The 11187-nt window shown below is 49.4% G+C and overlaps 1 long non-coding RNA gene across 1 annotated transcript; it reads left to right on the plus strand.

Moving 5' to 3' along the window:
- Window positions 1-312: 312 nt before the first annotated feature.
- On the plus strand, window positions 313-10167 carry LOC144304607 (uncharacterized). The gene is made up of 3 exons (XR_013371540.1): window positions 313-707; window positions 7061-7149; window positions 9841-10167. It is a non-coding gene; the product is annotated as an uncharacterized LOC144304607 (long non-coding RNA).
- The last annotated feature ends 1020 nt before the right edge of the window (window positions 10168-11187 follow it).

Here is an 11187-nt window from a genome sequence, read left to right on the forward strand (position 1 = left end):
AGATCCACCCCCGGAGCGCCCCCCCCCCCCCCCGGACTTGGTGCACAAGGGGTGAAAACCAAAACTCCTTTTCTTCTCCCCAAGGCAGACCGTGAAGCTGTAAACATGAGCTGGCATTTTGTTTTATTTTGTGTCATAAACTGTGCTTTTCACAGCAGCGGGCCCTGGGGGAGTCTCGAGTAGCCCTGCCGGGCTGCAGCTGGGGGTGTGGCCCGGCTCCATCCGCAGGCGACCTGGAGACCCCAGCTGCGGCGGCAGAAGGGCCAGAGCCTTCCGTCTGGGCTGCACGCTTTCAAGTTCACCCCCCCCCAACTCGTTGAGTCATCTCCACAAGCCAGAACCCCTCAGATGGAGGTTCCTGGAGGTTCCGCTCTTCCTCCGCCGGCGGTTCCTCCGGGGGTGGGGACACCGACACCCACGTGTGGCTCGGGACACTTTGGGTGCGGTGCCCGAACCGCCCGCGGTGCGGCTGATGCACGTGCTCGCAGGTGCACGGAGGCCACCGGGTGCTAAGCCCACGGTTGCGCTGTGTTTCGTGCTTGGATCCCCCCCCCCCCATTATGGTTTCTGGGGCTCTCGGTCCGCTCCGACCTAGAGGAATACGCCCCCCCAATCCAGGGGGGGTACCCTGAGCCCCGCTCACCCCCACTTACGGTCTCCCGGAGGAAACTATGTGGGCCTGGACTTCGTGTCTGCCTGGACTACAAGTACGTGGAGACGAGAGAGAGGAGAGAGAGAGAGAGAGAGAGAGAGAGAGAGAGAGGCGGGGGCTCGGCCGCGGGGGGCGCCGCTAGGGGGGAGTCGCCACTAGGGGGGAGCTGCTGGGGTGGGAGCCACTAGGGGGGAGCCGCTAGGGGGGGAGCTACTGGGGAGGGTGCCACTAGGGGGGAGGTACTGGGGGGGCGCCGCTAGGAGGGGAGCCGCCGCTAGGGGGGAGCCGCTAAGGGGGGAGCCGCTAAGGGGGGAGCCGCTAGGGGGGAGCCGCTAAGGGGGGAGTCGCCGCTACGGGGGAGCCACTAGGGGGGGAGCCACTAGGGGGGAGCCGCCGCTGGGGGGGAGCCGCTGGGGGGGAGCCGCTGGGGGGAGCCGCCGCTAGAGGGGAGCCACTAGGGGGGGAGCCGCCGCTGGGGGGGAGCCGCTGGGGGGGAGCCGCTAAGGGGGGAGTCGCCGCTAGGGGGGAGCTACTGGGGGGGAGCCACTAGGGGGGAGCCGCTGGGAGGGAGTCGCCGCTAGGGGGGAGCCACTAGGGGGGGAGCCGCCGCTGGGGGGGAGCCGCTGGGGGGGAGCCGCTGCGGGGAGCCGCCGCTAGGGGGCCGCCGGAGCCCGCCCGCCTTTGTTCGCGCGGAGGACGTGCGGCCGGGACGCGCTGAGCCGAGGGAGCCGCCCCGCCCCGCCCCGCCGCGCCGCGCAGCCGCCTGCAGCCTGGTCCGCGGGTTCTCCCAGCGTCGGGGCCGCGCCTCGGGCCTTCCCCGCGGGCCGGGCCTCCGCGGGCGCCGACGGGGCGGGCGGGAGACGCCAAACAAAGCCTGGGGGCGGGGGGTGGGCTGTGCGCGCGCCTGTGTGTGTGCGCGCGTGTCGTGGGGAGGGAGAGGGACTGCAACTAGGTAGAGAGCAAGGGGACAGGGAGCCGCAGCTGACGGCTGGCGGGGGGGGGGGGGGGGGGGTTGTCCCTGGGGAGTCCCCGCCGCCGGGGCTTGGGAGCCGCTCATTTCAGTGCCAGGCAGATGGGTCTGTAGGTGTAGCTAACGTGACCAGCAGGCACTGGCCTCAGGATCCTCCCTCCCTAGAAAAAGGGGCCAAAACTTAGCTCCGAGAGTTGCAGTTGCTAATTTATTTTATTAAATAAAATAAATAAAGATTTTATTTATTCACGAGAGGCCCAGAAAGAGAGGCAGAGACATAGGCAGAAGGAGAAGCGGGCTCCCCGTGGGGAGCAGGCTATCCCCAGAAGAGATTCGACGGTCCAAGGCCCTGGGAAAGTGGTAACATAAAGCTTTTTCCCAGCTGGCGACGCTGAGCAAGTTCCTGGGACCATGGCCACTTTCTGCTCTTGTCATGCTTGCTTCTGCTCCCCCTCAGCCAGGCTGCCTGGCATTCCTACAGAATACAGAATATCGAATGCAGAATAAAGCCTGCGTCTCTGCGGCCAGGGCCAGTTCTGGGCAGAGTGACCCACCTGCCGAGGACACCGAGGGGGAGACTGAATGTGATCCTGGGAATGAAGGTCACTAAGAACCTCTCAGACTGATTTCCCTTAGTTTGGAAGTGGGGGAGAAGCAATAGAAGTGTGATCACTCAGGTTTAAACACTAGCTTGGAATGTTAAACTCCACTCAGGGCACAGTAGGAAACGGAGCAGGTGCTCCTTTCATTTAAGTTGAGCTCCCTTAACTCCTAAAGTAAACCATTTCTTTTTTCATATGAGCATGGAGGAGTCACTCGGTCTTTTCCTCTTTTGTAAAATTGAAGGACTGGATCAAGGTATCCTCCAGCTCCAAAATTAGAAGAGTTGTCTCTGTTCAGGAATTTGCAGAGAACATTCCTTTCTTAAATGCATGATGCAATCATGGAATGAAGAACATGAAATACAAACTTTTATTTTTAAAAAATTTTTAAAGATTTTATTTGTTCATGAGAGACCCAGAAAGAGAGGCAGAAGGAGAAGCAGGCTCCTCGTGAGGAGCAGGATGCAGAGCTCGATCCCAGGACCCCAGGATCACACTCTGAGTGGAAGGCAGATGCTCAACCACTGAGCCACCCAGGTGCCCCAAAATACAAATTTTTAAAAGAAGAAAATGAAGTAGCATAACATTTTCTCCAGCTGAAGTCCGACTTCCAAATTTTTTATTCATAATGTTGATAATTTGCTGTTATGTGAGGTCATATCTAAAATAGCTAATGTTCCTTAAGTGAGATGGCAAAGTCACTTCTGAGACCCAGTGAGGAAATCAACCAGGGAGACCTATTAGTGAGATGATTTGCTGTTCTAGAGGAAACCATTTTCCTGCACTCAGAAAAGACTCAGACTTTTTTTTTTTTAAGATTTATTTTATTTCTTTTAGAGATCATGAGTGGAGGGAGGGGCAGAAGGGGAGAGAGAATCCTCAAGCAGACTCCCCGCTGAGTAGGGAGCTCAAGGCGGGGCTTGATCCCAGGACCCTGAGATCATGACCTGAGCCCAAATCCAGAGCCAGCGGCTTGACTGACGGAGCCACTCAGGTGCCCTCGCCTCTTAGGCTTTAGAATCCTTGGGTTTTCAATACCAAACTCCTGCAGGATATAGCTGATTTTTCAGAGCACCTAATCCTTTTGTTCATATTTTGTCCTCTTATCACTATTGTGTAAGTTTTGGGGTTTGAGGACAGCAGAGAGACACAAATCCAACTTCGTGGCGAGGACATTTCTCAGTATGCACATCAAATGTGAACGGTTGTGAGAATGTCCACCATTAAAGCTGTTTCACCTAAATTTGTCTAAGTTGAGGAAGTTCCAACAGTGAAATTTAAAGTCTGTGGCTAATGAGGAACACACGTTTTTTGAGTTTTTTTTTAACTTCATGTTTAGAGGGCAGTTCTATAGCCTCTCTGTTGGAACTATGACAATGTGGGCCGATAAAATATGACTTGGTTTCAAACTATCAAATGGCATTATAAAAATGTTTGGACTAGATTTAGTTCTCCTAAAAGGTGGCAGATTGATAGAGCATGGATAAAGCAAGTCAGCTTCCAGGAATGATTGCTTCGTGAGAAACAGGGCCCTGCTTTCTCCAGAGTGACGTGGACATTCCCAGACAACGTCTTAGCTCGCAGAGTTCTCAAAGCACGAATCCCCGCTTCCTTCCCTGCTGAGGCCTCTGGCAAGAGTGACATTTCTCCAGTTCTGTAACGGAGCGGAGCGGTACCTTGCCGAAACGAGGGGTCACCGGGTCATTGCATTCTAAGCAGCCAGAAGCCCGCAAGGCTATCACCATAGCTAACCCCTCCAGAACAAGCCTGTGAAATATGTTCTCTGAGCCCTCTGATCTCCTTGGTCGGCCACCTCCCCAGGTGGCTCCCCCCGCCCCCCCATGTACTCACGGTGACCACAGCCCCAGCCTGCTGGCAGGGCCTCCCGGCCCCGCTCTTTGTCTCTGCCCCCTTCCCTCACTCCCTTACCTCACTGACCTTCTAGGTACATTCGTGTCTCATGTGCGACTGGTGCACCCAAGGCTGGTGGCCTGTGAAGCAGGAATGGGCCTGTCATCAGTCCACAAGAGCGACTAATAAAGCTGGACAACGTGTTTTGCCTGTAAGTGTTGATCGCCTCCAAATCATTTAAGGATCGCTTGTTCAACATACGGCAAGTTGTTTTTAACACAAGACCTTTTGTGGTTAAGGAAGAGAATAAAGGTTTAGTGGAGACAAATAAGCCCGCACGGTGGAAGAAATAATATATAGCTCTCTAAATAGATCATTTACATGCATATGCATGTGGTCATCAATGCAGATAAAGCTCCAAATAACACCAGCTACATGCCCCCCCCGTCCCCCCCCGCCCCCCCCCCCCCCCCCCCCCGTGGCTGGTCTCCTTGCTCCCTCCAGGTCTGTTTTGAACCTTCGCACAGACTGGCCAGAGGAAATGTGTGGGCCTCGTTCACCTGCTTCGTCATTAGGGGACAGTGCCCTTTGGGGTTTTATTGCTGATCCACTAATTATGAGAAGATCTGTCTGGGCCCACGTGTTCAGAGCTTGCCAACTATTTTGGCTCTTTCGCTAGACAGGATAAGGTAGGGATAAGCACCTTGCCCACCGCTCAGAAGTCACTCCGCCAGTTGGTTCCCGGGTTGACTTCGAGATGCTCCTTCTCGGCCCTGCTCCCGTGGTGGCTGCTGCGGCCTCAACTGTCCAGCAGCCGGTTCCTTGTCCCGCAGGTTTGTGAGAAGCTCCGAGAGTATCTTCCCAGAGCCGCCGAGCCAGGAGCCCAGTCATCAGCCAGACTGCATGACCGCCCCTTCAAGGTGGCCTCAGTCGCCTTTCTCGCCACAAGGAAGCGCGACCCCTTGGCCCACCTTCGGATGAGCCAACGGGTGTCCCACGCTTGCAGAAAAAATGAAATCAGCCCACATATATCGATTGCAAGCAATCTTAGCAAAGCACTCTGCTAGGCCCCAAGTAACCGGTTACAGGATCAGGTGAGCTTTGCTGAGAACACCGCAGAATTTCTGAAAATAGCTACAGGAAGGGAAGAGAGCTCCCGGAGGCCGAGCTGCAGCGAGTCCTGGAAAGCAGTGCATGACACCGGAGGTCCAGACGGCCAAGCGGCCTCAGCAGAGCAGCATATTTTTACAGAGTTCATTTAAACCATTATGTCGTGTACACACTCTCTCTCTCTCTTTTTTTAAATGATACATCACTGCTGACAGTTGGCATGTACTGTTTTCATAGCTTAGCCTTTATAAATATTACGAGCACATATCACAGCAGTATTGTTATAACGAGTTACAATGATGTGTTCTTTGAGAGAGTGCCAATGACTGGTTTATATCCTTGGTGATGTTGCAGCATCATAATAAATGTGGTATAAATCTTTTCCAAGGTTCAGCAGTTCCTTTAAGCCAAGAACACTACATGTGGGTTGTTGGGTTCCCTGTGTCGCCCCCCAACCTTTGAAACCCCTGCTTCCTCAATGCTTTGATATATAGCCCCCAATTTTGAGGATGTTAATATGGTCAGTGATCTAACCACGCTCCTTTAATAGAGGGCAGCCTTTATTATAATCTGGAAATAATTTTCATCTAAACATCACCAACAGCCAAACATAATAAAATATGTATAAGTCAAGTAACATTACACAGAGGCCGCATGGGCTCCAGCAGAGTCAGCCACAGCCGCTGCACAGCAGTTGGTCGCAGGGAGGCAGGGAGGGAGGGGACATTTCTGTCTGCTGTCACAGGGGTGCTGTCATTGTTGGGGGCCTATGGGAGAGAGCAGTCACCCCCTCCTAGAATGGCTGTGTTACCGCAGTGGAAGCCCAGCGGGTTTTCTCTGTGCGTATCAAGGGCCTAAAGGAGGGTTGAGGCAGTGAAATAAGCAGCACTCCAGACACAGAGGGCTGACACAGTTCATCTCTTCCGGCCGTAACTCACTTGCTTGGTTTGGACAGGTGGCAGGGTCTCTGGTTCCCTCGTTTCTACCCTAAGGGACCAACATAAGGACAGAAACAAGACCTTTAAGAATGGTGCCAAGTCCACGCTCACTAGTTCAGGGCAATTCTGGGTAGGAGTCACACAGCCACAGCCCTGACCGCCCTCGTCTCCTGAGTCCTGTAGGAGGACACCAGCCCTGGCCCTCGAGCACCTGATTGGTGTCCACAAAAACAGGTCCCAGCTGCACTGGTCCCTTCCAAGTAGGGTGCGTTAGAATGATTAGTTGGAACTTGTAGGTCTACTGAAAACTGAACAACTGAATCCCGAGTCATTAAATCTTCATTTAACCCTGCTAATTGTATACATGGGCCAAGAGCTGCCTTCAGATAATCACGCTCAACAGAAATTGGCCGGGGAAGGAGAATTGATCTATAGTCAGCTGTCCCAAGCTTGAGGTGGTAATTCTTGTGCAAAACATTAATCTATTCTATATCATCAATGAAGCCACACTTGAGTCAGAACAAACGCAGGAGAGTGGTTTAGGGGGATGCGTAACAAGGCCAGGGTGAAATCTCCCTGTAAGGTACGTCTTTCACTCAGGCTCTAAATCACCTCCATTCCCGACTAGGCTGGGGGTGACTTCATTACCTTTTCCTGTGAATTATTAATACCAGAAACACTGAGCCTTGAGGCAAAGGTTGGAGAAAACTCTATGCATGGAGGAAATGAACCCCACCTATTTTCAAGTGCTTCTCCTTTTCTTTCCCTGGAATTTCCTCAGTTCCCACCCGCCCCCACCCTCCCAGCTTCTTAAGTGTTTGTTTGAAATAGCTGGCATTTGGCTCATTAGTGGATCTACTGCTATTGCTCAAGTTTGCTTATTCTTTTAGAAATATTTTTTTGAAAGGAAAACCTAATTCCTATAACTTTTTTGCAGCACATGTCCCAAGTCCCAAGTGACCTGTGAGGATGTGAGTTCTGAGTAAATTCCCTGCCTGCTTTTTGCTTTCCTGAGAAAATAAACTGGTAGGTGAAAAAGGACTTCCACCAATGGACCCTTCCCGTTGCCAGGATAACCTGTAATCTCAAAAGATAGATGCTCAGATTTAGGGTGCCAGGACTCCCACTCTCACTTCACAGCTCTCCGAGGGTTTATCCCTGATCTGGTCCCTCTTCATCTGGTCCCTCCTCACCCTTGGTGTCCTGGGCACTCTCCTCTTAGACCCTTCCTCCTCTGTCCCAGATTCCCTGGAGCACACTCAGTCTGAAGACCTCTCGCGTGCCCTCTTGTCCTCACACTTGTTTTCTAACCACGAACGCCCTCCCTTGACTGTCCAGACACTGCGAAAGCATCTTGTTCAAAATGAATTTTATTATAGTCCACATCCCCCAGGCCCTGTCTCAGATCTCAACCTACAGGAGAAACTAAAGAAAAGCCAAAAGATTAAATCAAAACAAAATCTTGCGTGTGTGTGCAGTTCTTAATGCCCTGAATGCATAGGCCAAAGAAAACTTGGAAAATTGGAGACTCAAAGAAAACTGAACATTTTTCAGACTGTAATTTCTGAAGTGCACCTATTTCAGAAGAAAACTATGACAATTAAGTCACTGACCCTTGGTTTGAAGTGGGTTTCTAAGCCTGAGGAAGATGTGTTTGACTGAGTAGGAGGAAAGGTTCACGGGGCTTCTGGAACCTCAACCGTGTCTCAACCTCTTGAGGAATTAGGGATAAATGAAATCAGAAACATGTGGAATATATTTCCCTTTAAATACATGTGAGGCTAGAAATTAAGGGAAAAGTGTTCAGCTAAAGTTATTTAGGGTTTGGCTTTACCCACAACATCTGAAAAATAGTTCAAGATGTTAGATGAACCCAAAGTGCAACCACGTTCACCTTCTACTGAAAATAAGAGTGTGTGTAGCAGTTGAGGGGAGACATGTTTAGTGTCAAGTTAATAAAAAGAGAAAAAGGTATGTTGGAGCTGAAAGGAGGAGGGAACGCTCAAATATGCACAGAAAAGAAAATTGTTAAAACTTAGAGGAGCTTTGGCTAGAGAAGGGGCAGAGGAATCTGCGCCTGCCTTAGTACTGTTTCTAAGACATGCACCCCCCGGGGGCATAGGGTCCTCTTAGCAAACAGTGCTTTTCACGAGACTTCTGTCACCTGCCTTTCCCTTGAAAGTTTAAGCTATTGCACCTTGATTATAAAGAGGAGTCTTATAGGCCCCAAAGATAGGTTCGAAATGTCACTGGCTTTTAGCTAGATGTCATAAAAGAACCAGTGGATTATTATGCCTAAGTACTTGAACTCCTGGATGCCTAGACACTCAATCGGTTGGGACCACACTGGGCTGCCCCGTAAGAGAGAGAGAGCCTGAGACCGCTCTAGGACTGCCTACAGCAGTGGGACAGGCTCTTAGTCTATGGGTCTGCTATTGTCTCTGCTGGGCCCCAGTGAAGGGTAGAGCTGTCCCTCCACTGGACACAGAAGGACCTGGTTTCTTTAAAGCCCACAGTCTAGGGACACATGGGTGGCTCAGTGGTTGGGCATCTGCCTTCAGCTCAAGTGGTGATTCCAGGGTCCTAGGATCGAGTTCCACTTCAGGCTCCCCACAGGGAACCTGTTTCTCCCTCTGCCTGTGTCTCTGCCTCTCTCTGTGTGTCTCTCATGAAGAAGTAAATAAAATCTTAAAAAAAAAAAAAAAGCCCACCATCTATACCTCTACAACCATTTCTGCTGCTCCCACTCTATCTGGATTGATGGGATCCGTGGCCCTGAAGACCCCTTTTGAGCTAGCGATCATCCTCTTTCTTTTCACTTTGGACTTCAAAACAAGAGACAGCAATAAGGTTCACTTGTGCTCCATTTGCACTTGGGGAGTCTGGGACTCACTGTAAAGAGGGGAAAATCTGCTTCTTGCTCCACCTGTAAAAAACTAGAAAAGAAGCTTCAAATCAGACTAAAGCACTCGATAAAACTTACAGGTGGAAGAACAGGATCAAATGATTATGTCCTGTAGGATGCCCTTCGAATTTGGGGACATAAACTTGGCTAAGTCTCTGAACATCTTATTATTTCAATTTTCCCATCTATGAAATATAGGATAACAATGTCTGCTCTGCTGTTTCATAAAGGGACTGTTATATGATTAAATGAGATAAAATGTGTATAGGTGCTTTGCAAGACATAAAGTACCCTCCAGCACTCCGCACCTCTCTTCTGAGCTCTGAGTGGTCTATTTGACATTTTTACCGGAATGTTCTACTGGTATCTCACACTCAGCATGTCCAAAACAGACCTCTCAATCTTCTCCTACAGATTTCTACCTACTCCAACTTTCTCATTTCTGCAAATGACTCCACCATGCAACCAGAGGCTTAAGCCAGAAATTTGAAGATTTTCCTTGATAGCTCCCTCTGCCTCCTACAGCTAATTCATCATGTCCTATTGATTCAACTCCATTTTTCTGGAATCTGGGCACTTCTCTAGCTCAGGTTCTGTCCCCTACACCTTAATTACTGTAAAAGCCAACTATTCGTCTCCCTGCTTCCACTCCCCCCAACCCCTCCTCACTCCTGCATCTCTCCCTACCCACTCCTCCACCCCTCACCCCCACCTCCACAATGTCCATTCTCCTCACTGCAGCCAGAATCAGCCTTTTAAGTTTGATCGTCTTACTCTCCTGCTCAAAATGATTCAGGTTTTCTGCTCCCCAGGAACTTGAGGAAAAATTCAAGAACATAGAAAATGAGAGAAGGCTCTACTCCGACGGGACTTAGGATGTGTGACTTACCAAGGTCTTGCTGTGAGACACACATGCAGAGCTAATATACCTCCAACAGTTCCCTCTCCACTACAGTTCTGAGACCTGACAACTGGGTCCTCCTCAGCCAGAAGTCCTCACGGGTCACCCCAACAAACTGGTCCCCCCATTAAGAGTGTGTGTGTGTGTCTGCATATGTATCTGCTTATCTGTACAACTTTTGTGCCTACCATCTGTTTACCAGCTGTAATTGCAAGTAGGAAAGAGGAGAGGGAATAAAGTATAATGAGATGAATCACAAGATGAGTTCTTTTCGATTTGTATTTTGCATTGACAAATAAGTATTTTTAATGATCTGAAAATTTCTCTCTAGATTTTGAGTGTTTTTTAAACGTCCTAAAAATGTTAAACTTGGAAAAACCTCAAACTATTTTAGTAAGCACCTGAAAAGCTTCTGGAAAGGAAATGGGTTTAGAATTTGGAATACAAATAACTCCGTAACATCCATATGCAAACTCTTGGCTCCGTGGGTTATCTAAGACAAAATTTTAATTTAAAACTGACTTCCTCAACCACCCATTATTAGTGATTTGTACTTAAGAAAGATAAACTAATTTTAACATTTTCCTAAGCTACATGTATTTCAAAAAGATAAATTCACTACCAGAAATATTCTGTAAAGTTTTACAAAGCTAAACATGAATGCTTTCTGAAATATCTGTTGTTTTAAGTTATTGGGTCAGAATTTTAATGCTTTTGGCCAAAAGCCATTTCAAAATTTTCAGAGTAAAAATTAAGTATAATTTAATTTTGAGAATAAGTCATATATTATAAAACAGAATAGAGCTAAAGTGTTTCTAAGCTTTCAAAGTTTTTATTTTAAATTATCTCTACTTGCATTCTAATATAGAGACCCAAATGACTAAGTGTTAACTAACTATATTTGAATTCTTGATGGCACCTTTTCTTGGTGGTCTTCAAAAACTTCATAGACATGACCTGGTGTAGAGTAGATTAATCTCAGATGCAGAGGAGCTGGGTGGTTGGGACAAAGCGGCACAAGCACAGTGTAGGGAGAACAACGTGGGCGTCATGAATCTTAGAACCTCATCCCTTCCTCTCTGCCTGCCATGCCCCTAACAATCAGCTGTATAATCCAGTTTCTTAGAGGTTCAACTGCAAAGTGAGAATACAAAGGCAGATGGTTTCTTGAAAATGCTTTCCAGGTTCCAAAACACCTGATTCACGATTCTATAATTTAATACACCAAATCATCTGTAATGGGGAAAATCTTCAAGTG

The sequence above is a fragment of the Canis aureus genome, chromosome 34, assembly GCF_053574225.1.
Source record: "Canis aureus isolate CA01 chromosome 34, VMU_Caureus_v.1.0, whole genome shotgun sequence".
Lineage (NCBI taxonomy): Eukaryota > Metazoa > Chordata > Mammalia > Carnivora > Canidae > Canis > Canis aureus.